This window comes from Diceros bicornis, unplaced genomic scaffold (genome assembly GCF_020826845.1).
Source record: "Diceros bicornis minor isolate mBicDic1 unplaced genomic scaffold, mDicBic1.mat.cur scaffold_567_ctg1, whole genome shotgun sequence".
Classification (NCBI taxonomy): Eukaryota; Metazoa; Chordata; class Mammalia; order Perissodactyla; family Rhinocerotidae; genus Diceros; species Diceros bicornis.
In genome coordinates, this window is record NW_026691437.1 from 64,023 (window position 1) to 90,527 (window position 26,505).

At 49.2% G+C, this 26,505-nt stretch overlaps 2 pseudogenes; both read right to left on the reverse strand.

Annotated features, from left to right (window-relative positions):
• Positions 1 to 99: 99 nt before the first annotated feature.
• LOC131403213 (uncharacterized protein C2orf78-like) lies at positions 100 to 6,845 on the reverse strand (annotated as a pseudogene).
• A 12,491-nt stretch (positions 6,846 to 19,336) lies between these two features.
• Positions 19,337 to 26,082, reverse strand: LOC131403214 (uncharacterized protein C2orf78-like; annotated as a pseudogene).
• Between the last annotated feature and the right edge of the window lie 423 nt (positions 26,083 to 26,505).

Sequence of the window (26,505 nt, forward strand, 5' to 3'; positions counted from 1 at the left end):
TGGACCCAGTTGCTGCCTCTTTCCTCAGTTCGTATCCCTTTTCCTTCATCCTCCCGTCCAAGTTCACTTCTTTTTTCTCGTGAAGCCTTGGATCCCCACCACCACCAAAGAAGAACCACAGTTGACGGCATCTCCAAACTCAAAAGGCTTCTTTATTACTCATCTATCAATTCTAGTACTTTAACGTATTGATGTCTTAAGTTTTAAAATCTATCAAAGTAAATAGAGACATCTCTACCTATCTATCTATGGAGCAAAGACTGCTACCCAAAGTCGCACCACCAGTCCTAGCAGCCTTATCTTGCGTAGCCGTAGTAGTCAGCAATTTCCATTTCTCTTTCCCTCTCAATGAAATACTGCACTTTCCCCAAAGAGGTGTATTTGGCAGCCTGCTCACGCTCTTGTTGAGCCTGCCTCTTCATGGCCTCCCGCTCTGGCCTCTGTTCGGCTGTGATGGGCTCTGATATCACTGGCCCTGGGATGTCGGGTTTTCTCCATGGAATTCGTTGCGTGCTAAAGTCTTGGAGCAGATAGTGGGGTTGAGGCCTGGGCGGGTCCTGGAGCTTGGTCACAGGAGTGGGAACGGGCTCCCGCTGGAGAGAAGTGCAAGATGCTGTTTTGTGGGGTGCGGGCGTGGCAGCAGCAGACTGAGGGACGCTAGGCCGGGTGGGGTTGGTGGAAATTGGCCGAGCTGGTCTGGCAGGACCCGTCAAAGATGCAGGAGCTGGCTGGGCTGAATTGAGTGCAGTCGGTTGAGCTGAGTGGGTAGAACCAGGCCGGGCAGGGTCAGCCACAGCGGGCCGATGTGAGGCCAGAGCCGGCGGCCTCCGAGGAACAGGTCGAGCTTGAGGCCTGTCCACGGTCAGAAAAGGCAAAGGTACCAACTTGACCTTCCCAGGAGGTGGCAGCTCGGACTGGGATGGAGGTGGGCGCTCTTGTGCGACACTGCCCTCTGGTTCCTGGGCTTTGGCTTGAGTTTCCTCAGGGCCTTGGCCCTCACGTGGGGTATCCAGCCGTGGTTTGATAGCTGGGGCGGGCTGGGGGTCTTTGGGGTGGCTGCAGTTTGCCAGGGCCCGGGAGGAAGAGAGTCCAGTTTTCTTATCAGTCTTCCTGCCCAGAGCATGGAACACCTGCACCGACTCCAGCAAGTGCATGCCTAGGGAGGTTCGAGGCCTTTGGAAGGTCTCTCGGCTCAGCTCGGGTTGATTCCGCTTCCTCTTGGGCAGGGTTGGCTTCTCTTCTGCCTTGACTTTGTTCCCTGGCAGCTCACTCTCTTCAGCTTGCTTGGAGTTGTTTCCTCTGGTCCTCTTGGTCCTTTCCTGCCCACGGCTCTTAGTTTTGCTGCTCCTGCCGGATGCAGCCTTCTGAGGCTTGCTGTTAGAATGGCTGGCCGTGTCCACAGGAGCCCTGTCGCTGTCTGCAGCATTGCAAATAGCCACTTCTCCCCCTGACAGGCACTCTGGGTCCTTGGGCTGGATTCTGGCCTTGGGAGCACCGTCGATAGGCTCAGAGGCCTTACGTTTGTTCTTCCTGGCTTGATCGGAGGCAGCCTTTGTGACACTTGACTTTTCCTGCACCTGGATCCACTCGATGGCTCTGGTGTCTTTGGCTTGGATCACCTGGGGGCTTTTGGATGGATCAAGGTCTTCCAAGGAATTGAAGAGCTGGGGAAGGTGAATATCCCCCACCAGTGTAGCGATGTCTGCAAAGCCACCGCCAGGTTCAGTGCCATCTTCCAGTGTCCCTTGGCCCTCGAGACTCAGGCTGCTCTTTCCCAGATCAGCATTTTCAGAAGCAGGCTGGTCCTCTTGGCCGAGGGGATCGGTGCAGGCCAGGAGCTGGTACGTATCAGGAATTTCTGAAGGGAGTAGTGGGGGATCTTGGTTTTCCGTTGGGATCTGGTAGGCATCCGGAGGCTTTGCAAGCTTAGGTGTAAGCTCCTCCAACTTCTTGGGAGCTGGAGACAGTGCCAGGAGGTTACTGTTGGAACTCTGGTCTGGAGCCCTCATTGAAATGTCCCCAAGCTCAGGTGGTGGGTTCCCCTCCGGTAGCTGGGTCTTTCTGCTACTGCAGGATTTGGGGAATTCTGGGGTTTGTTGTAGACAAAATGTCTGGCTTGCGGGTTGCAATCCCAGGGAAGTCTCCAGGCCCAGGGAGGTTTCCATCGCTGCAAAGGAAGGAGGGAAGAGGTCAGTCCCTGGTAAGGGAGATGCTCCCCCTAGACACCAAGGCGGCAATCATGCACCTTCCCACAACGGACAGGGCACATTTTTACTCGCTCTTCTTAAGGGTCATGGACAGCGTCCTGTGCTGGGAATTAAGAGGCGAGTGTCCCGTTTCTTACTGGTGATCATTTGATGTCATTGTTCCTTGGTTTTCTTTGTATTGCATAGGGTTGTTATCGGACAAATAAAAAGTAGAGGAGATTTTCAAACTGTGAAGCATTTTACAAATGCTAGCATTCTCCTATAGAGAATTCTCTCCGCTTTCCTGAGAGAATAAGAACACTTCACATCATGGACTAGGAGAGGGAATGGAGCTCTTCCTGCTGAAATACATCAGCAAGGGCGCATTCTTAGCCTGTTTGCTTTGGACAGGATCTGGGAAGACGAGGTCTCAACTCCTGGTGTAAATGAAGGCGGTGAGCGAAAGGTACCCCGGCGCTATCACCAGTGCCTTCCCAGGAGACTACAGCCGTAGGTCGGGGAAGGGAGTCCATTTGAGCGTGGTATAGTGCAGGGGACTGAGCAGCTAGTGCAGTGAGGCTTCTGGTGTCGCTTGGTGTGCTCTTGGTGTTCTCAACGCATGTAGCGTAGATGGCCGTTACAGTGTCCCCCCCTTCCCACCAGTAATGGGCGTTCTTATGTAGAGTCTGAAGTAGGGAGTAGTACTGAGCGCGGGTAGTGCTTATGAAAGCCTCCGGACTTCAATTCTCCCTGTCTGTGGACTCAGCACTTCCCAGCTGCCGAGTTGACCCTGTTTTGGAATGTGGACCTCATTCCTCTCCCTTCCTGCTGTCTGTACTCACCTTGAAATCTTGTTTCTGTGACGGGTTGAGCAGACGCAGCGTAGTAGATGCCAGAGGAGGAGGCTGGTGGTAGGACATTTGTGGGCTGAACCTGCTTTAGTACCATCACCATTTCTGGTTGAGGGGCGGAGGCCCCAGCTCCTGTGTAGGACACGGAGCCACAGGATGGCAGGCAGGGGCCGAGTTGGCCAGACAGTAGAGGCCCCAGGGTGCCGGGAGTATAGTAATACACCTGGCTTCCTTCCCGGTAGGGAAGCGCCAGGCTGTGTGCCTGATTTGGAATCTGAGGTGGTGTTCTCTGAACGAGCCTGGCAGAAAGTGATGGATACAGAGGGACCACGTTATTGGCATCAGGTGTTCTGTCATACCGGGCTGCCATGGACATGGAAGAAACAGCTGTGTCCTGGTCAGTGAGAGCCACAGTGAGGTCTCCGAGTGAAGAAGACTCCTTCTCAGTGCCTCCTGTGATATCCCACTGCCAGAGACCTGGATAGGAAGCAGCTGACGTGGAGATGTGGCTCTGGCCAGTCACTGCAGACAACATGGTTGTGCTAGAATGTTGGTAAAGGTAGGCACTCCCCATGAGTGGCTGGAAAGAGGTGGCCGAGGCTGATGGCAGCAGCCGTGCCGAACTGACGGCTGGAGCAGAGACTCTGGAGAAACTGCAGGCACTTCCCGTTAGGGAAGCTGCATTGCTCACCACAGGAAGAGAGAGCTGCAGCGAGTTGGGAGTTCCAAGGAAAGGTGGATTTTGGAAATTTTCTGTAGGGAACAAGAGGGTGATGAAAACATCAGTGGGGTTGATGACCTCTCACTATGCTAGAGGAACAGCATTATCTTAAGGTTCTTGCTATGAGACAGCCTCTCATATACCAATACTCACTGAGATACCCCAAATCCAACCGTTTATGGCGGTCGCACGTGCTGGAGCAGTTTGGTTCTATTCTGTGTCACTGCCTGTGCTCCCGGGTTGGGCAGAGATGTGCAGAAGCCCCACGTGGTGCGGTTCACACCTTGTTCTCTAGGCTGGAAGGCACCTTCTCCCTGCCCATCTTTCCCTTGAGCCTGCGCTAGTCCCGACTCGTGTACTCTTTGCTCCAATGGAAGCATTTTGGGGCTTCTGTTCTAAGATTCTCATTGTACGAGTGAGGAAACTGAGGCTCAGAGAGGTCAGATCGAATCGTTCAAGTTCTCCCGTTTTGTTTAGCATCGTTACCAGGTTACAGAGCCTGAGTATCCTGACTTCCTTGCCAGGGCTCTGCTCTGACCATTCCACTACCGGAAACCGGGAGAAGTCGAACTTCTACTAGAGGCATTTTCTTTGTCCTTTGGAAGACAGAGCAGCTGTCACGTAACACTTTGACCTTGAGGGTCTCATTTTGCCTGTGCAGTTCAGACGTTACCTGGAGTTCACAGCTTACTGAGTCCAGGTGGTAGATGTCACGGGTCATTCTTACCCTCTTCAAGCCTGGTTTCTGTTCCTACCTCCAAATGACTGCCTGTGAGTGAGTGTCTCAAAAAGTGCTTTTTGAAAGAAAAAAGTGATTTAAACTCTCTGAACTTCAGCTTACTCTTCTGTAGAGCAGTTATAATAAGAAAAGCGATAATCATGAGGGTAATAATTCATACGTGAATAAAAGTGATATATTGCGTAAGTGTAATATGGAGGAAGATATGGTAAGTTCTGTAAAAACAAAGAGAAAAATCATGAAAAAGGTGTATCACAGGACTAAAAAGACATATACAGGTATGATGGAAAACCGAGGCATGTAGCAGGCATCAGAGCCTAAGAAGTTTACTAATAAATGAAGTTCTGTACCATCCATGCAGTATTATGAAAGTGAATATCGCCGGCTCTATTGTAGTGAATACTACTTGCCAAAACAACAGCCCACAGTAGAAGGTGATTTCGAATGAATTCCTAGGCAGCACATAGAGACAGAGAAGACATAACGAACGGTAAAAAATGGCTTAAAAAGGCAGCAAAGTGCTATAAAGGAGACCGTATAGGTAGCCACAATATACGTAGAGAGCTGTTTCGGTAAGAGCTGGTACAAAGCAGAGAGCAACATCCTAAGTGTAAAGGAATTCCATTATTGTGCTCATTCTTATTTCTCTGACTGTGACCCAGCAAGTACCAGCTACTAAGCCTAGCAGAAATAGACGTTTCAATTAAACGTATGTTTCTCGTGCTCCAACCGCATAGAAGCAGAAGAGGGTAGTTAAAAGGTGTCATGAAGGTTTTCATATTGCCCCTGCAAACCTCGATAAGAATCACCTTCAACATCCAGGAAGGTGTCATCCCCAAAGCCTAAAAACACCGTCATCCCTAGAATCCAATTAAAAAATTATTGAATGTAGGAAAACCCAAAGGACTCCACAAAACTGTTTTAGATAGTTGTGGGAGTTGACTTTTTCTTTTTCTTCTTCGGTAGCTAAGGTCTAGAAGCAGACGACGGCTGTTTCTCAGTGTGCTCTCCGTGTGAGGAAGAAAACAGCCGTCCAGATGAAAAGCAGCCTTGACTTGGAACCTGCTTGTCACACAAAGGAATTAATGCTTCTGATTCAAGTTAGGGGGTATCAGTTTTTAGCAAAGCTTCAATTTTCTTTTGAATAGGCAAAACATCTACATCGTTTAAAAATGAGAATGGAATCAAAACTGCAAATTCTCCTAGCCCCGGCCTCTGGACAGCCACTTTTATTAGTGTCTCGATGATAGGGAGCGTCATGTCTAAAAACATCTCTAAAATGTTCGTATTCAAAACTGACAAGTGCCATCGGTGTTCAGAGAGGCAGCAGAAACAAACGAACAAGTGAGGGGGACTCTTCTGAGAAGCTGCTTTTCCTAGCGATTCCCTGTTCTGCCCCTACTCTCCGTCCTAGTCTGTGAATGTAAGCGTCTGCTCTGCTCAACTGGGCTTTACCCTGCTCTGAGCAGACTTCAACTGTGTGCTCTTTCTGCTTTGATTTAAGATCGTGGGTTCCCTTCAACATTCCACGCCCAACTCCCTCGTTTTCCCTGCGAGCTCCTCGTCCTTCTGCCTCCCCTTTCTTCCAGTTTCTCCCCCTCTGGGTTCCTGTTGGCCTGTGCTGATGACAGCAGTCCTCAACCTCCTGACCTTTGAATACTTGCCTCCCCTATAGCCCAGTCCTCTCCATCCTCTCTCCCCGTTTTCTCTTTCCAGCTCGTTCAGGTAGAAAACTCCAAAACATGCGAACATTGCTTTTTGAACAGCCCTAAATGTAACATCGTACAGTCGAAGTGGCAGTGGAGGGAGACCATCAGAGGTGAAACCTCTCGGTATACATTGCTAGTTTTCTGCATCACCTAGGATTTCTCTCTGTTGCTGTGGAAACACTCTCCAGAGGTCTCTGATTGCATGCCTAGGTGGGTGCCCTTTAAGACTCAACATCAGAGAAGAAAGGGAGCAGAGGGGACAAGCGCTGTGATATCCTGATGTGACAGATGAGGAGAAAACAGCGTTTGTGAGAGAGCCAAGGACTTGCCCAAAGTCACACAGCTCGCAAGTGTCCAAGTCAAGACGGGAGTTACGTCCCCAGGTTCCTAGTTCACTACTTTCCCCCCATTATTCTCTGCCATTTTTGAATCTGCTAGTCAATATCGGGGCAAAAATACATAATGAAAACCATTTCCTGGTTTCTTTCCTTACCTGACATGGTCAGAGAAGAAGAGGAAGCATCAACTGCAGATCCAGGGGATGAGAGAGATGCTACTAGAGGACGTCTGAGTGGCTGCAGCCAAAGAGCGATGTGTCCAGTACGAAGGCCACTGGTCACACTGGTCACTTGCGAGGATTCAAATTTATTTACAGACAACTCCATGGAAACCCCAAGATTCTACCAGGTGGTGGTAGGTTTAGGGGGAGAATGATGTCACAAAGCAGGTAGGAGATAGCCAATAGGGAGGTCAGATTCCCCCCGAGAAGACGGGATTGGGTGGAGGGGGTGGTGGGAGAGCTCCAACAGCACCTCTGTGGCTGAGGTCTGGGGAGGTGCCATCCCACGAGACAGATGCGATCGTCTTGCTGCCCCGGGCTCTTCCGGCAGGAAATAGCTCAACGTTTCTTACAGATGTTCATTGGTAGAATGAATTCATAGTTGTTTGTCTTCTACACTTCCTACTTTTTCATGTATATTGTCCATTTGTTATTATATGTACAGTTAATTGATATCCTTAGAGAGGAGGGCAAGGGACATCTAGGTGGACCTGTTCCAGTTGTTCTGAAATCTTACGAGTGGATCTAAGTAGTGAACTTACTGCTGCTTTTAAGGAGCAAAGGAAGGGTGAATTCAGGAGCTCTTTGTGTAACTTGGGTCAAGAGTAGGGTGAGGTTTGTTGAGTGCCCCTTGTGGGGAATGATGTGGTTGAAGGCTCTTCTCTTTTAGTTCCTTCTCCTTGAATCCTGCCTTCCTTGGGGTGGGCCGGGCCGGGCCGGGCCAGGTTGGACTTGCATCTCTCTTCTGCTCTCCTTTTTTGTGTTCTTCGTTGTAGGCGTTGTCTCTGGCACCGGCCTTGATCTTGCATCTTACCCTCCTGGACGTTACTTCCTGTCCACCTCCAGCAGCAGGGGTCTTCTTTTCAGTGCCTGGTGCTTCTCAAAATGGACTCTGCCCATTCGAAGCAAATACCAGAGAGCTAGATGACACAGCTGATTGCAGGCCTTTCCTCTTGCAGCCTTTGGTTGCAATTCTCTTTCCCATCATTTGCTACCTCTGGCTCCTTGGGCCACAGAGGCCTGCTGCCATCTGGCTCTCGTATACGGGAGAGGCATGCGAGGTACTTTGGCCTTTCCTTCTCAGCGAAGCGTATCCAGTGTGGCAGTTACTGTAGCCTCCTCCCTCTCGGGAACAGGCACTGTAGAGTGTCGGGCCTCTGGGATTCTCTGTCGGCCGTGCTCGGGCGCAAGGCCGGGCAAAGTGAAGAGGAAAACAGTTCGAGAAGGAAGAGGAGATTCGTGGAGAGTAGGGAAGAGGCAAGGTGCAAGGTACAGGAAAAGAGAGGTGCCTGTGGAGTTTTCGGTTTCTTGAGAACTACCTTGCCACACGTGGGCCTCCTTTTGTAGTAGCAGAACAGAGAGTTCAATACGTATTTATTAACGTAGCTAGGGGATCCTGCAACTGCCGTGAATTCTGTACACGAAAGAGAATAACCCTCAATATCTTTTTCTCCCTTTGCTTGATGTCATGTGACGTCATTTACGTCGTGCATCGGTATGTTTGTTGAGCGGAGATTGTTTTCAGATTCAGATGCTCTGGTTCTGTCTCCATGTGTCTTTCCTGGTCGCGTTTTTAAGGAATCCAAAATTGGAAGACAGATTGCATGTTGTTCCCCTGACGATTGCGCGTTTTGAAGCATCGTGGGCTAACTTGACCTGATGGGTTTTGTGGAGAAACTTAGAAAGCGGTCGGTGAAAAGGCCCTGTGGTGAGTTACACTGTGCACCCACACCTGAGGAGCAGATGTCTGCAGTCCCCCCGACCTGGCCTGGGTGCCTCTGTATTTGTTCGCCTGGTCGGTATTGTTCTCACTGACCAGTCTTGTGACTGCGAGACAGTGAGTGAGGCCTGAGTGGTCGATGATTCGTATGTGCAGGCAGTGGTTTGGGGAGGAAATCCATGGGTTTCGTCGTTTCCTTGGAGGTAAGTGTTTAGTGTGCCTAGGTGGACCCGTCTGGGGAGTGTTCTTGTGTGAGTGAATTGGAGGTGTGTTCTACAAGTTGGCAAGAGCCCAAGGGAAGGTAGCTCCTCGATGGGACCTCCAAAGATATTTTATTAATCCCCTCGTTTTCCTATTGTGAGACATGAATTTTTTGAGTTATAGTGAGGGATGCTTGTCTGAGAAGAAATTGTGAAGGCTGTTGCAGTGTAGAGGTATGGCTTGAGCTCATAAATGTTCTTCAGGTCTTTTTCCCTAGGCGTCATACCTCAGATAGCCTACTTCCGTGACTTAGTATATAACACGAGGCTAAGAACATAGACTAGATATCTGCAAGCCAGACCGGTCTCTCTTTTCTCTACGTTCCCGTGGAAATCAAGGGAATCCAGAGCTACTGCAGGTTAGGGTGGGTGGTGTAAGATGGGGGGAAGTGTCGGAAGACAAATTCTGGTAGTAGTAAAATAATTGACATATGAAAACATTCAGTTGCAACGTTCAGTTCTATTTAGGCAAAGTCTTAGTTAGGCCTTCCCTGGTTCCCAGCCTCTGTAAGCACGTTCTCTCCATAGGTATAGCCATTGAACTTGAGCTTGCAGGCTCAGCATGATCCTAAGCTCTACAAGAATCTTAACTGTAGGAGGAAGAAGCTAAAGAGCTTTAGTCCAAGGCTCTGGAACTTAGCATCAAGCCCTACCCTGACCTAACGCCTTTTGTTTATAGATAGGGAATTGTCTTCTCCCAGAGACCCACTTCCTGCATTTTGTACCCGTGGGGATAACTGAGACTTGTCTTGCTGGCACATACCCCGTCCACCTAGCCCTGAGGCTCTTCCTTTCTCTCCCCGTTGTCACTTTTGGATTTAATTAAGGACTGGAATCCCTCAAAGCCTACGTGGTACGTGGGGCCCTCCCGGACACTGGTAGGTTTTGTTAGTGTCAACTATGTAGCTCTTGGGTGCTCCAGATATCCCTTGCTCCTGTATCTTGCATTCCAGTGTCCTGCATGCCTATCCAGGCATTCTTTTACCTCACGGTGGACTGACTCCACTCCAAGGGCCTACTCTTTGCTGGTTCCCCCTACTTTCTGGACACCCTGTTATGCCTGGGTCTGGATTTTCTTGTGGCATCTCCCTCTGAGTCTGTTTCCACCCCAAGCTTGAGTCTTTCGGCAAGTCGGAAGCACAGGACCAATAGAGCTTTTTGAGCTTCTGATAGATGTATGTCACATTTCGTATGTTGTCAACGTCTGCAGATGTTTGGACCCTTCCTGCTTGTCGGCCACTTCACGCCTATTGGATAATTTTTTTTTTTTTTTTTTTTTTACATAGAGTCCAAAGGAATATCTTGTGACTTAGCACCAAGTCTGAATGTGCCTCATTGGAAGTTTGCAAACTGTGCTGTGCTGACTTATGTCCGTACTTTGTCCAAAGAGCAATTCACTAATATGGACCCGTTTTCAATTCTGCGGAGGTTTTCCGAATAGTAAATGTTTGTGGATTTGAACTTGGTTAGACACTGACTGTCCCAGAAATGTTAAAGCGAGTGATCTTTTTACCGCTTCGTTCATTCATTCACTCATTCATTCACTCACTGCAGACCGCGGACCTTTCTGACCCTCAGTTCACCCCGTTGTCAAATGGTTGTGAAGGTTACCGACAGCGTAGGTAAGATACTTTCAGAAATTAGAAACTAAAAACTAAAAATAACAGAAAGCACTCACTGTTCTGATCGCCTACGGTGTAATCTGGAATTGAGTGCCCTGTTCTGCCTTCAGACCTGCTGTAGAACATGCTGTCGTTTGCTGTTCGACTTGTAGCAGAGTTTAGAGTTTTTCTCACAGGTACAGCTCCCTGTGCTTGATTCTGTGTGGAAATCGTAGCTTTGAGCTGCACTCTTCTCTCTCTCGGTTCTCGTTTGGAGTTTTCTAAGAGGTAAATACATGCTGTCAAGCTCTAGCGTGATACCTGTCACAGGATAGGAAGCCAATCCAAGTTTCACTCTAAGTGGGGAGTGTAGGTTGCTACAGTGTGTTTGGAGGGTGATTCGACAGTACTTTTCCAGATTTTCAGTTTGCATATCCTTCTTTCCAGCAGTTCTACTTCTGGGACTTGCGATATAGTTGTCTACATGCATGAGGATGTTTACATTGCAGCCTGTCTGTTAACAGAGGACAAAGAAACTGAACACAACTAAAAGCCCCTGGACAGTGTCCTGGTTATGTAAATTATGGTACTTATAATCACTGGAATACTATGAAGCCATTAACAAGAATAGAACGGACGTATGCCTCAATTGACTGGGAAATGCACTGTCCGAGGTATATTGTAGACTAGGTATAGTACGCTGCTTTTCTGTAAAACAGAGGATATGCATAGAGGTAGAAAGAAGCGTTTGTATACAGTATACGATGTGTGAATGTGAGCTCTTGGAAGATATCTGGAAGAACCACACAAGGAACTGGGGGAGTGGGACTTGACTGTTCCTTCCCGGTCCTGGACTGCTGGAAATCTGCAGGCGATGGCGTACACGCCCCCGTCTGCATGAGCTGTGCTAGCGGCCTGCGGCGAGAGAGGGCGCCGTAGCCAGCAGAGTCCTGTTTCCTAGCGGAGCATCTCAGGCCTCCGGCGCGGTGACGTCCTGGGGACGGGCGGTGGCGCATGCGCGGTTGGAAGGCTGCTGGGCGCCGAGCGGGCTGCTGCGCGGGCGCTTGCGGGCCGGGCTGTTTTTCCGGCAGCGAGGGCGCTGGAGTGGCGGCTTTGGCGCTGTTGGCGTTGGGTGGTGGGCCTGTTGGGGCCCACGTGAGCCGATGGCATCACGCCCGCGGCGGCCGGGGCCAGGGGCGCGTCTTTTCCAGACTTGGCACGTCCAGGAGGCGGGGCGGAAACCACATCCCCGAAAGGTAATACGTCTTGTCCCCTGGGCCTGGCCCTGCCGGCTCTTGGCTCCTGGGCCTGGGCCTCGTCTCCTGTGGGCTCTGCCGGTCACTGTTGCCGCCGCCGCCGCGCGCTTGGCCCGTCGGCCCCTGGCTAGGAGGCATTGACCCTCCGGCTGCGCCGCCCGCTGTAGCTGAGTGGGCCGGTGTGTGATGTTCTGATTTCTCCCCATCCTTTTAAAAGCGAGGCTCTGGCCATCGCTGCCCGGGTAGAGTGCAGAGGGACTGCCGACTGTCAGTGTTGGGGACTCCCCTTGATTGCCCCAGTGGAGTCCCGCTCAGTCCCTCCAGCTGTGTTGTTTTGGCACGGAGCGTGTGAGTAATCAGCGCTAAGTCTGAGTGAGAAAACGCTCCAGCTCCAGCTCCAGCTCCAGCTCCAGCGTCGCAGAACTTGCCGCCAGAAACGTTGGTTATATTGTTTCCAGCAATCACAGAGGGCATCCGTTGCTTCCTAACAGGTCTCGAATGAAATGAGACGTCTTGCTCTACACGTTGAAATGATGCCTTGTGAGACTTTGCTCCTTTGTGCGGTGAAGGCTTTTTTATTCCTTGAGACCTTCCTTTTCCTCCGTCTCCTACCTCGTGAAGTCCCCTTCGTTTTTATCTCCTGAGTATCTTGGAATCTGTCACCTTCTTTCCCTCAAGCATGCTCATACAGAACTTGCCTGACCTTTTGCGTTTCGGGTCGTAACTAGTGTCCGTGTGTCTCCTCTCGTCTCCTTCCAATCCATTCTTCACACAGGAAATCTTTTTAATAGGCAAGTTGGAACGTTGCTCAGAAACATCACTCAGCAAGGTTGTTTTAAGAATGAAAACCCACTCTCGACCCTGGCCTTGAAGAGTCCGCGTGGTGGAGAATCCTCTCCGCTTCTCCAGCCCCATCTTGTGCCCCTCGTGCCCGCACTTTCCATGCTTCAGATACACTGAGTTAACCTCAGTTAATCCTACGTCATCCTAGAGAAGTCAGCTCAAATATTCCTTTTCCCTGGGACTCCTAGCATTAAGTGAAGTTCACAGGCCCTTTTCCATCAAGTGTCCTTTTAAAATTTGAACTGGAACTTCGGCACTGACTGCATTTGATGGCATCAGTTGTGTGAGGACGGAAACTAAACTGCGAAGTGAAAGAATTGAATTGAAACTACTTCAGTCAACGTGTACGTACCGATGACCCCTCAGCGTTCAGGACTGGGCTGGCTTATCAGGGATGCAGAAGTTCCGGCCACGTCTCGTTTCAGTTAGGCCTTGTTTGTGGAGACCTTTGCTCTGTTTTGCTGCCTTGTATGTGTTTTCAAGATGGGGAAACAGGCAGAAGGGGAGTGTAGGTGGTTAGTAGGTGGGGTTGAAGAAGGGGAGCGGCAAAATGCCCACACGGGGACCTGCTGTGTGGTCTGTGATTTCCATTTTCGAGGAGTCTTCTTTCTACGCGGGGAGACAGGCTCACACACAAAAAAATTGGGCTCCCAAGAAGCGTTTGAATAGGTGGCAAGACTGTGTCCCAGTTGGACAGCAGATGCCTGGGACTCGTTTCATTGCTTTCAGAGTTCCTTTGACAAAGGAAAGCAAAAGTTAATTCAGTCTTCTTTCGGAAATCTGCATTCACCCTGTGGAACTCTGGTCCTCAACCCTGTCTCGCTCCATTTTCCCATTTTATAGCAAATAGTTTGTGTGCTGTACCCCTTTACTCTCCTGCAGTGAAATTCGTAGATAGGTGCAACCTGCTTCCGTACGTAATTTTGAGAGCGAAAAGTCAACGTAATGCTCTAACTACAATAGAAAGAAGAAATGAAACAAAGTAGTTTAGAATAAAGTAATATGTATTTACATTTCCGTATGTGAGTATTTGGGCGTGACTTGAGTAACAATAAAGCAATAGGGGGTTACTTGTGCCGTGAACGCAAATACTGCGGACACAGACTGATCTAGGTGGGCTGTGTTGCCTCAGTGGTAGAGTTTCCGTGATAGGGAACGGCACTTAGTAGGTTTCCAAAGAGAACAAAGTACAGGTTGGTCCATGGGGTGATTACTATTCTGGAAAATTCAGTAGACCTGAAAACTGCAAAAACTGCATAAATCAATCAATCCTTTGTGTTTGTTTGTGAAATGGAGTTAGGTGCTAAGGCTTATATGACTGTGAACAGTTTTCTCGCCTATATCGACAGTCTGGTTAGGAGCCCCACGTGAAACAGACAGACACAGAAATAAATGTGTAGAAGGGAGCTTCTTTTCTTCCCTCTCATCTCTGGAAGAAAGGATTGTAATACAGCTTGTGATTTCCAGAAGAGTGGAAACTTCCTTTGAGTCTCATTGTATCTTAGCATCACAGGGCTTGAATCAATGGGAAACGTGAGGATGGGTTTCAAGCACACGTGTCTTCTTTCTTATTTCCTTCTCTCTGACAGAGTTTGGAAGGCAGTCTTGCTCCGGGAGAACTTTCCTTCTCCCTTGAATCTTTTTAGCAAAATCCAAGAACGGAGTGAAGAACTTGGACTGACGATTGTTTGAAGCTACACTCACCGCTGTTGTAAAGCAGAGGTAAATGGAACCCTGAGTTGAAAAGCCCCTTCTTCGTCCTAATAGTGTAATAATCATCGTAACTCAGTAGTCACGGTCCTGTCCTCCTTTCGTGGGTAATAGTGGAAAAAGGGAACCAAGTGGTGTCCTTCCTCACGCATTTCGAATCGCTGCCTCAAAATGAGATTAAAGACGTGAACTGAACTGTAGTATTTGGCAGGAGGCTCCGTATGTGCTTGAGAAATTCCATAAGCTTCCATGTTCTATCTTTTGAAAATAAAGTAAACTTTTAGTAAGAAAAGTAGTGGCCTAAAAGGAAAGAAAGGAATATCCGTTATGTCTTGAGCACTGATGTTGAGCAGTTGTCTGGGCGTGTGTCAACATCTTGGTAAAAGACAGTTCTCTAAGTTTGATGCTTTCTTTTCCTAATAATATCTCTTGATAGAATAGAGGAAGCCGTATGTTCTGTTGGCCCATGTGGCATATCGGTTGGAAAGCATTATCCTTCTTCTGACCAGTTCCACGGCCCTGGGAAACCATAAGACCCAATGTTTGTTAAGATCTGTACAGGCAGACCTCGGAGATATTGCGGGTTCTGTTCCAGACCACCGCGATAAAGCGAGTCACAGGATGTTTTGGGTTTCCCGGTGCATATAAAAGTTACGTTTCCACTAGACTGTAGTCTGGTAAGTGTGCCGTAGCATTATGTCTACAAAAACAGTGTACGTACCTTAATTAAAAAATAGTTTATTGCTCAAAACAGGTGACGGTCCTCTGAGCCTTCGGCGCGTTGTAGTTTTTTTGCTGATGGAGGGTCTTGTAAAAAATGCAAAAAAATCTGCGAGGCACAGTACAAGGAGGTATGCCTGCCTAGCAGCTTCCGGTTAAGACATGCTTTCACGTACACCAACCTAGTTGATCCTCACAAGAATCCTTTGCTGATGCTGTGGTAGTGGTACTCGTGTTTCCTCCTGGGTGCTTACCCTGCACTAAGCTCCGAGGATGGACGATTACAATTAATCATTTTATAGATGGTGAAACTGAGGCGCAGAGAAGGAGGAATTGAAATTTGAACTCACTTATTCCTCTTTTTTTTGATTGTGGTAAAGTACACATAAATGATATTGACCATTTTAACCATTCATGGGTGCCCAGTTCAGTGGCATTAAGTGCATTCACGAGGTGGTGCAGCCATCTCCACTGTCTGGAACCAAAATCTTTTCATCGTCTTCAACAAAAGCCCTGTAAGCTTTAGACAATGACAGCGCCATCTCCCTTCCCCCAGCCTCTAGTCGCATCTATTCTACTTCCCGTCTCTCTGAATTTGTCTATTCTAGGTACCTCATATAAGCAGAATCATACAATATTTGTCCTGGTGTGTCTGGCTTATTTCACTGAACATAATGTTTTCAAGGTTCATCCGTGTTGTAGCATGCAGCAAAAAGTCAGTCCTGTTCATGGCTGAATAGCATTCCATCGTGTGTATGTACCACGTTTTATTTATCTGCTCGTCTGTGGCTGGACACTTGGGTTGCTTCCGGCTTTTGCCTGTTGTGACTCATGCTGCTGTGAATATTGTGTACAAATGTTTGTTCAGTTCCCTCCTTTCAGTTCTTTTAGATGTATAGGTAGGAGTGGAGTTGTTGGATCATACGGGAGTTCTATGTTTACCCTTGGCGAAAGCGCCAAAACGTTTTCCAGAGTGTCTTCTTGTTTTTAAACAATTCTCAGAGATTTTAAACATGCAGAAGCAGACACAATGCTGCGTTGTTCATCGTCCGCCCACGAACGCATCCGGCTTTAATGTCTATCAGCTCAGCTGATGGCTGTCGTGATTCTTCTGTACCCTTACCTGTTTCCCCCATTCCATAGCATTTTGAGGCACATCCTAGAAATCGTATAATTTCACCTGTACGTTTTTGGTAGGTATATTGAAAATATAAGACTTTTATTCCTTAAGATTAGTGACATTAAATATCCAGTCAGCCCTCAAATTCGCAGATGTCTCCTACGTGTCATAAACATTGTTTGTAAGGGTTTGAGTTAGATCTGAATTAGGTCCACGCTTTGCATTTGATTGTCAGGTCTCTGAAGGCTTACTTAATCTATAAGTTCTCCCTTCATGTCTGGTCTTGCTTTCTTTTTCTTTTTTTCTCTTGAATTTATCTTTTGAGGACGCCAGGTAGTTTGTCCCATCTGAAGACGACACTACAAATAATACCAGAGTGAACGAATGTAGTGGATGATGCCTTAAGGGAAAGAAGGAAAGGAGGAAATTTTTGAAACTGAGTAAGAGGATAAAAAGACTTCTAGAGAAATGGCAAATATTAAAGATAGGCAAAAAAGCCAGGCCAGTTCTGAAAAGAGTAATTCAAATACATAAAAGATTTTAGTATACCATAAAAGTGACACTTCCAATCGATGGGACAGATTAGTCAGTAAATTGTGCTACTTCCATGTTGGGGTGTAAGTAATTTCTCTGGAAGGATCCCCAGCGTGGCCAGAGTAGATGTCTCTAAGAGGAGGGAAATGGGTGACTGAAAACTCGGGGAAAAGGGTGACTATCCGTGGAATCCCCTTTTGTACCTTTCTCGTGTTGTAGCCTGTGAATCTTGTTACCTCTGCGGTCTGCCTGCCTGAGTTGAAACCCCGGCTCTCGCACTAGCGAGCTCTTCGTCTTGGGCAAATTCTTGACGCTCTCCAAGCCTGTCTCCTCATCTGTGAAATGGGGTGAGTGACTCCTCCTGGTGCTGCCTGGCGCAAAATCAACTCTCAAGACACGTGAATTACCGGTGGCAACACCCCGAATGTCCGTGAACTGAGGAATGGATAAACGAGTGTGGTAGATCCATCAATAGAATGTTATGCAGCCATAAAAAGGAATGAAGGACTGGCACACGCTACCACGTGGGTGAACTTGGATAACGTTATGCTGAGTGAAAGGAGCCAGGCACATAGGTCACATGTTGTACTAGTTCATGTGTATGAAATGTTGAGAAAAGGCAAATCCATAGAGACAGAAGGCAGATGAGTGGTTGCCAGGGGCTGGAGAGAGGAGGGAATGAGGAGCGATTGCCGATGGTTTAGGGGGCTTCTCTTTGGGGTGATGAAAATGCGATGGGTTAGATTAATGGTGGTGGTTGCACAATCTTGTGGATGTACTAAATGCCACTGAAGTTACATTTTCCAAAGGTGAATTTTATGGTATGTGAATCCTATCTCAAAAACTGATTTTAAAAATGTAAATTACCAGTTTTCCCATGGTAACTATATGCTCTCCCCATCTCTCCCCTCCCCACGCCCCGTTCCCTTTGATGCCCCCTCCGCTCTCCCCATTCCCTCCCTCCAGCTGCCCCACAAGGCCTAGCACGGAGCGCCTGTGGACCCCTGGGCGCCTGCGTCCTGCGCCGTTGGAGTGGCGACTCGGTGCACGTGTGTGTCCCCCGCTGTCACCCCGTGGGATGGACGCCTTCCAGCGGATTTTTCTCCTGCGGTTTGGGTGATGGCGATGTTTGGAGAAGGCAGCAACTGGCCGATTGGATGGAGGAGGACCTGGCGGGCCCCTCAAGTCATTATTTATGAAGAGACATATTTCTAACGAAGATATACAGGTGGGCGACAGGCACAGGAAAAGATGCTCAACGTCACTACTTATTAGGAAAATACAAATGAAAAGCACAATGAGATACCCACCTCAGGCCGGTCAGAAGGGCTAGTAGAAAAAGACAAGAATTAACAGGTCTTGGAAGTACGTGGTGCAAAGGGAACCCTAGTACCCTGCTGGTGGGAGTGTAAATTGGTACAGCCGCTGTGGAAAACCGTATGAAGATTTTTCAAAAAGTTAACAATAGAACTACCCCGTATGATCCAGCTATTCCACTTCTGGGTGTTCATCCAAAGCACACAAAAGCGCTAATTCAAAAAGATATATGAACCCCTGTGTTCATCGCAGCGTTATTCAGAACAGCCAAGACTTGGAAACAACCTAAGTGCCCATCGCCCGACAAATAGATAAAGAAGTTGTGGGAGATATACACAAGGGAATATAGTACTTAGCCGTAGAAAAGAGGAAATCTTGCCATTTGCGACAGCAGGGATGGACCTCGGGCGTATTACGCTAAGCGGGATGAGTCAGTTGGAGAAAGACAGATACCGTGTGACTTCACTCGTGTATGTGGAAGGTAAACAAGCAAACACATAGAGACAGAACAGACTGGTGGTTAGCAGAAGGAAAAGGGCGGGAGGAGGGGGAAGGGGGATAAGGGGCAGCTGTGTACGATGACGGATGGCAGTTAGAGCTGTGGCGGGGAACACGACGTAGTCTGTGCAGAAGGCGAACTATAATGATGCACATCGAAGAATAAAATCTAGGCCCCTTCCAGAAGTTGGATGCCGTCCACCAGTAAGCTCCGGATGCTGTGCTCTGAAAGCCGGGTGGGTCCCCAACAGGCGCTAGCCAGTACTGAGGACTGCCCTGGCGTAGAGGCCCCTCGGCTTGAGGCCTTGCTCCTTCGCGTGCAGTGTGAGCTGAGCCCACTGCTGACCCTCAGTGGTGAAGTGGCTCAGTGACCCTGGCCTTGCATGTGGTGGCAAAGGTTACGTGAGGTGGTGCGTTCGCGGGCCTGGTGCGCAGGTGTTGAGGAAATGGTGATTTCTATCCCAGCCCTGTTAGCTGGGTGGGCCTCCTGTTGCAGCACTTCCCTTGGGGAGGCCCCTGTTGTCAGCTGGCCCCAGGGTCGCTCTGAGCCCTGGCCCTTCCTCTGGTGGATTGCCCTATGATTTGTACTCACCGGCCCCAGCCATAATCCCACGTGGCTGAGGCGAGCCAAACCTTTTGGAGAGATCTCCGGAATCTCTTGTTTTCTAAACGACCTATGTGGTGGTGGTGAGACATAAGGCCAGCCTCCCTGAGAGACTTGTCACATTTCTCCTGGTCAACCTAGACTCATCTTCTGCCATCTTCAACTCTATGCCGGTTTTCTTCTTTTAACCCTCACGTCAGACCCTGCTTCTGACTTCTGCCATTTCCCCCACTCCTGCTGCTTTTTGTCAGCTGCTGAAACCCCCCCCCCCCTTTGGCCTTCCTAGCCCTGGACCCAGTTGCTGCCTCTTTCCTCAGTTCGTATCCCTTTTCCTTCATCCTCCCGTCCAAGTTCACTTCTTTTTTCTCGTGAAGCCTTGGATCCCCACCACCACCAAAGAAGAACCACAGTTGACGGCATCTCCAAACTCAAAAGGCTTCTTTATTACTCATCTATCAATTCTAGTACTTTAACGTATTGATGTCTTAAGTTTTAAAATCTATCAAAGTAAATAGAGACATCTCTACCTATCTATCTATGGAGCAAAGACTGCTACCCAAAGTCGCACCACCAGTCCTAGCAGCCTTATCTTGCGTAGCCGTAGTAGTCAGCAATTTCCATTTCTCTTTCCCTCTCAATGAAATACTGCACTTTCCCCAAAGAGGTGTATTTGGCAGCCTGCTCACGCTCTTGTTGAGCCTGCCTCTTCATGGCCTCCCGCTCTGGCCTCTGTTCGGCTGTGATGGGCTCTGATATCACTGGCCCTGGGATGTCGGGTTTTCTCCATGGAATTCGTTGCGTGCTAAAGTCTTGGAGCAGATAGTGGGGTTGAGGCCTGGGCGGGTCCTGGAGCTTGGTCACAGGAGTGGGAACGGGCTCCCGCTGGAGAGAAGTGCAAGATGCTGTTTTGTGGGGTGCGGGCGTGGCAGCAGCAGACTGAGGGACGCTAGGCCGGGTGGGGTTGGTGGAAATTGGCCGAGCTGGTCTGGCAGGACCCGTCAAAGATGCAGGAGCTGGCTGGGCTGAATTGAGTGCAGTCGGTTGAGCTGAGTGGGTAGAACCAGGCCGGGCAGGGTCAGCCACAGCGGGCCGATGTGAGGCCAGAGCCGGCGGCCTCCGAGGAACAGGTCGAGCTTGAGGCCTGTCCACGGTCAGAAAAGGCAAAGGTACCAACTTGACCTTCCCAGGAGGTGGCAGCTCGGACTGGGATGGAGGTGGGCGCTCTTGTGCGACACTGCCCTCTGGTTCCTGGGCTTTGGCTTGAGTTTCCTCAGGGCCTTGGCCCTCACGTGGGGTATCCAGCCGTGGTTTGATAGCTGGGGCGGGCTGGGGGTCTTTGGGGTGGCTGCAGTTTGCCAGGGCCCGGGAGGAAGAGAGTCCAGTTTTCTTATCAGTCTTCCTGCCCAGAGCATGGAACACCTGCACCGACTCCAGCAAGTGCATGCCTAGGGAGGTTCGAGGCCTTTGGAAGGTCTCTCGGCTCAGCTCGGGTTGATTCCGCTTCCTCTTGGGCAGGGTTGGCTTCTCTTCTGCCTTGACTTTGTTCCCTGGCAGCTCACTCTCTTCAGCTTGCTTGGAGTTGTTTCCTCTGGTCCTCTTGGTCCTTTCCTGCCCACGGCTCTTAGTTTTGCTGCTCCTGCCGGATGCAGCCTTCTGAGGCTTGCTGTTAGAATGGCTGGCCGTGTCCACAGGAGCCCTGTCGCTGTCTGCAGCATTGCAAATAGCCACTTCTCCCCCTGACAGGCACTCTGGGTCCTTGGGCTGGATTCTGGCCTTGGGAGCACCGTCGATAGGCTCAGAGGCCTTACGTTTGTTCTTCCTGGCTTGATCGGAGGCAGCCTTTGTGACACTTGACTTTTCCTGCACCTGGATCCACTCGATGGCTCTGGTGTCTTTGGCTTGGATCACCTGGGGGCTTTTGGATGGATCAAGGTCTTCCAAGGAATTGAAGAGCTGGGGAAGGTGAATATCCCCCACCAGTGTAGCGATGTCTGCAAAGCCACCGCCAGGTTCAGTGCCATCTTCCAGTGTCCCTTGGCCCTCGAGACTCAGGCTGCTCTTTCCCAGATCAGCATTTTCAGAAGCAGGCTGGTCCTCTTGGCCGAGGGGATCGGTGCAGGCCAGGAGCTGGTACGTATCAGGAATTTCTGAAGGGAGTAGTGGGGGATCTTGGTTTTCCGTTGGGATCTGGTAGGCATCCGGAGGCTTTGCAAGCTTAGGTGTAAGCTCCTCCAACTTCTTGGGAGCTGGAGACAGTGCCAGGAGGTTACTGTTGGAACTCTGGTCTGGAGCCCTCATTGAAATGTCCCCAAGCTCAGGTGGTGGGTTCCCCTCCGGTAGCTGGGTCTTTCTGCTACTGCAGGATTTGGGGAATTCTGGGGTTTGTTGTAGACAAAATGTCTGGCTTGCGGGTTGCAATCCCAGGGAAGTCTCCAGGCCCAGGGAGGTTTCCATCGCTGCAAAGGAAGGAGGGAAGAGGTCAGTCCCTGGTAAGGGAGATGCTCCCCCTAGACACCAAGGCGGCAATCATGCACCTTCCCACAACGGACAGGGCACATTTTTACTCGCTCTTCTTAAGGGTCATGGACAGCGTCCTGTGCTGGGAATTAAGAGGCGAGTGTCCCGTTTCTTACTGGTGATCATTTGATGTCATTGTTCCTTGGTTTTCTTTGTATTGCATAGGGTTGTTATCGGACAAATAAAAAGTAGAGGAGATTTTCAAACTGTGAAGCATTTTACAAATGCTAGCATTCTCCTATAGAGAATTCTCTCCGCTTTCCTGAGAGAATAAGAACACTTCACATCATGGACTAGGAGAGGGAATGGAGCTCTTCCTGCTGAAATACATCAGCAAGGGCGCATTCTTAGCCTGTTTGCTTTGGACAGGATCTGGGAAGACGAGGTCTCAACTCCTGGTGTAAATGAAGGCGGTGAGCGAAAGGTACCCCGGCGCTATCACCAGTGCCTTCCCAGGAGACTACAGCCGTAGGTCGGGGAAGGGAGTCCATTTGAGCGTGGTATAGTGCAGGGGACTGAGCAGCTAGTGCAGTGAGGCTTCTGGTGTCGCTTGGTGTGCTCTTGGTGTTCTCAACGCATGTAGCGTAGATGGCCGTTACAGTGTCCCCCCCTTCCCACCAGTAATGGGCGTTCTTATGTAGAGTCTGAAGTAGGGAGTAGTACTGAGCGCGGGTAGTGCTTATGAAAGCCTCCGGACTTCAATTCTCCCTGTCTGTGGACTCAGCACTTCCCAGCTGCCGAGTTGACCCTGTTTTGGAATGTGGACCTCATTCCTCTCCCTTCCTGCTGTCTGTACTCACCTTGAAATCTTGTTTCTGTGACGGGTTGAGCAGACGCAGCGTAGTAGATGCCAGAGGAGGAGGCTGGTGGTAGGACATTTGTGGGCTGAACCTGCTTTAGTACCATCACCATTTCTGGTTGAGGGGCGGAGGCCCCAGCTCCTGTGTAGGACACGGAGCCACAGGATGGCAGGCAGGGGCCGAGTTGGCCAGACAGTAGAGGCCCCAGGGTGCCGGGAGTATAGTAATACACCTGGCTTCCTTCCCGGTAGGGAAGCGCCAGGCTGTGTGCCTGATTTGGAATCTGAGGTGGTGTTCTCTGAACGAGCCTGGCAGAAAGTGATGGATACAGAGGGACCACGTTATTGGCATCAGGTGTTCTGTCATACCGGGCTGCCATGGACATGGAAGAAACAGCTGTGTCCTGGTCAGTGAGAGCCACAGTGAGGTCTCCGAGTGAAGAAGACTCCTTCTCAGTGCCTCCTGTGATATCCCACTGCCAGAGACCTGGATAGGAAGCAGCTGACGTGGAGATGTGGCTCTGGCCAGTCACTGCAGACAACATGGTTGTGCTAGAATGTTGGTAAAGGTAGGCACTCCCCATGAGTGGCTGGAAAGAGGTGGCCGAGGCTGATGGCAGCAGCCGTGCCGAACTGACGGCTGGAGCAGAGACTCTGGAGAAACTGCAGGCACTTCCCGTTAGGGAAGCTGCATTGCTCACCACAGGAAGAGAGAGCTGCAGCGAGTTGGGAGTTCCAAGGAAAGGTGGATTTTGGAAATTTTCTGTAGGGAACAAGAGGGTGATGAAAACATCAGTGGGGTTGATGACCTCTCACTATGCTAGAGGAACAGCATTATCTTAAGGTTCTTGCTATGAGACAGCCTCTCATATACCAATACTCACTGAGATACCCCAAATCCAACCGTTTATGGCGGTCGCACGTGCTGGAGCAGTTTGGTTCTCTTCTGTGTCACTGCCTGTGCTCCCGGGTTGGGCAGAGATGTGCAGAAGCCCCACGTGGTGCGGTTCACACCTTGTTCTCTAGGCTGGAAGGCACCTTCTCCCTGCCCATCTTTCCCTTGAGCCTGCGCTAGTCCCGACTCGTGTACTCTTTGCTCCAATGGAAGCATTTTGGGGCTTCTGTTCTAAGATTCTCATTGTACGAGTGAGGAAACTGAGGCTCAGAGAGGTCAGATCGAATCGTTCAAGTTCTCCCGTTTTGTTTAGCATCGTTACCAGGTTACAGAGCCTGAGTATCCTGACTTCCTTGCCAGGGCTCTGCTCTGACCATTCCACTACCGGAAACCGGGAGAAGTCGAACTTCTACTAGAGGCATTTTCTTTGTCCTTTGGAAGACAGAGCAGCTGTCACGTAACACTTTGACCTTGAGGGTCTCATTTTGCCTGTGCAGTTCAGACGTTACCTGGAGTTCACAGCTTACTGAGTCCAGGTGGTAGATGTCACGGGTCATTCTTACCCTCTTCAAGCCTGGTTTCTGTTCCTACCTCCAAATGACTGCCTGTGAGTGAGTGTCTCAAAAAGTGCTTTTTGAAAGAAAAAAGTGATTTAAACTCTCTGAACTTCAGCTTACTCTTCTGTAGAGCAGTTATAATAAGAAAAGCGATAATCATGAGGGTAATAATTCATACGTGAATAAAAGTGATATATTGCGTAAGTGTAATATGGAGGAAGATATGGTAAGTTCTGTAAAAACAAAGAGAAAAATCATGAAAAAGGTGTATCACAGGACTAAAAAGACATATACAGGTATGATGGAAAACCGAGGCATGTAGCAGGCATCAGAGCCTAAGAAGTTTACTAATAAATGAAGTTCTGTACCATCCATGCAGTATTATGAAAGTGAATATCGCCGGCTCTATTGTAGTGAATACTACTTGCCAAAACAACAGCCCACAGTAGAAGGTGATTTCGAATGAATTCCTAGGCAGCACATAGAGACAGAGAAGACATAACGAACGGTAAAAAATGGCTTAAAAAGGCAGCAAAGTGCTATAAAGGAGACCGTATAGGTAGCCACAATATACGTAGAGAGCTGTTTCGGTAAGAGCTGGTACAAAGCAGAGAGCAACATCCTAAGTGTAAAGGAATTCCATTATTGTGCTCATTCTTATTTCTCTGACTGTGACCCAGCAAGTACCAGCTACTAAGCCTAGCAGAAATAGACGTTTCAATTAAACGTATGTTTCTCGTGCTCCAACCGCATAGAAGCAGAAGAGGGTAGTTAAAAGGTGTCATGAAGGTTTTCATATTGCCCCTGCAAACCTCGATAAGAATCACCTTCAACATCCAGGAAGGTGTCATCCCCAAAGCCTAAAAACACCGTCATCCCTAGAATCCAATTAAAAAATTATTGAATGTAGGAAAACCCAAAGGACTCCACAAAACTGTTTTAGATAGTTGTGGGAGTTGACTTTTTCTTTTTCTTCTTCGGTAGCTAAGGTCTAGAAGCAGACGACGGCTGTTTCTCAGTGTGCTCTCCGTGTGAGGAAGAAAACAGCCGTCCAGATGAAAAGCAGCCTTGACTTGGAACCTGCTTGTCACACAAAGGAATTAATGCTTCTGATTCAAGTTAGGGGGTATCAGTTTTTAGCAAAGCTTCAATTTTCTTTTGAATAGGCAAAACATCTACATCGTTTAAAAATGAGAATGGAATCAAAACTGCAAATTCTCCTAGCCCCGGCCTCTGGACAGCCACTTTTATTAGTGTCTCGATGATAGGGAGCGTCATGTCTAAAAACATCTCTAAAATGTTCGTATTCAAAACTGACAAGTGCCATCGGTGTTCAGAGAGGCAGCAGAAACAAACGAACAAGTGAGGGGGACTCTTCTGAGAAGCTGCTTTTCCTAGCGATTCCCTGTTCTGCCCCTACTCTCCGTCCTAGTCTGTGAATGTAAGCGTCTGCTCTGCTCAACTGGGCTTTACCCTGCTCTGAGCAGACTTCAACTGTGTGCTCTTTCTGCTTTGATTTAAGATCGTGGGTTCCCTTCAACATTCCACGCCCAACTCCCTCGTTTTCCCTGCGAGCTCCTCGTCCTTCTGCCTCCCCTTTCTTCCAGTTTCTCCCCCTCTGGGTTCCTGTTGGCCTGTGCTGATGACAGCAGTCCTCAACCTCCTGACCTTTGAATACTTGCCTCCCCTATAGCCCAGTCCTCTCCATCCTCTCTCCCCGTTTTCTCTTTCCAGCTCGTTCAGGTAGAAAACTCCAAAACATGCGAACATTGCTTTTTGAACAGCCCTAAATGTAACATCGTACAGTCGAAGTGGCAGTGGAGGGAGACCATCAGAGGTGAAACCTCTCGGTATACATTGCTAGTTTTCTGCATCACCTAGGATTTCTCTCTGTTGCTGTGGAAACACTCTCCAGAGGTCTCTGATTGCATGCCTAGGTGGGTGCCCTTTAAGACTCAACATCAGAGAAGAAAGGGAGCAGAGGGGACAAGCGCTGTGATATCCTGATGTGACAGATGAGGAGAAAACAGCGTTTGTGAGAGAGCCAAGGACTTGCCCAAAGTCACACAGCTCGCAAGTGTCCAAGTCAAGACGGGAGTTACGTCCCCAGGTTCCTAGTTCACTACTTTCCCCCCATTATTCTCTGCCATTTTTGAATCTGCTAGTCAATATCGGGGCAAAAATACATAATGAAAACCATTTCCTGGTTTCTTTCCTTACCTGACATGGTCAGAGAAGAAGAGGAAGCATCAACTGCAGATCCAGGGGATGAGAGAGATGCTACTAGAGGACGTCTGAGTGGCTGCAGCCAAAGAGCGATGTGTCCAGTACGAAGGCCACTGGTCACACTGGTCACTTGCGAGGATTCAAATTTATTTACAGACAACTCCATGGAAACCCCAAGATTCTACCAGGTGGTGGTAGGTTTAGGGGGAGAATGATGTCACAAAGCAGGTAGGAGATAGCCAATAGGGAGGTCAGATTCCCCCCGAGAAGACGGGATTGGGTGGAGGGGGTGGTGGGAGAGCTCCAACAGCACCTCTGTGGCTGAGGTCTGGGGAGGTGCCATCCCACGAGACAGATGCGATCGTCTTGCTGCCCCGGGCTCTTCCGGCAGGAAATAGCTCAACGTTTCTTACAGATGTTCATTGGTAGAATGAATTCATAGTTGTTTGTCTTCTACACTTCCTACTTTTTCATGTATATTGTCCATTTGTTATTATATGTACAGTTAATTGATATCCTTAGAGAGGAGGGCAAGGGACATCTAGGTGGACCTGTTCCAGTTG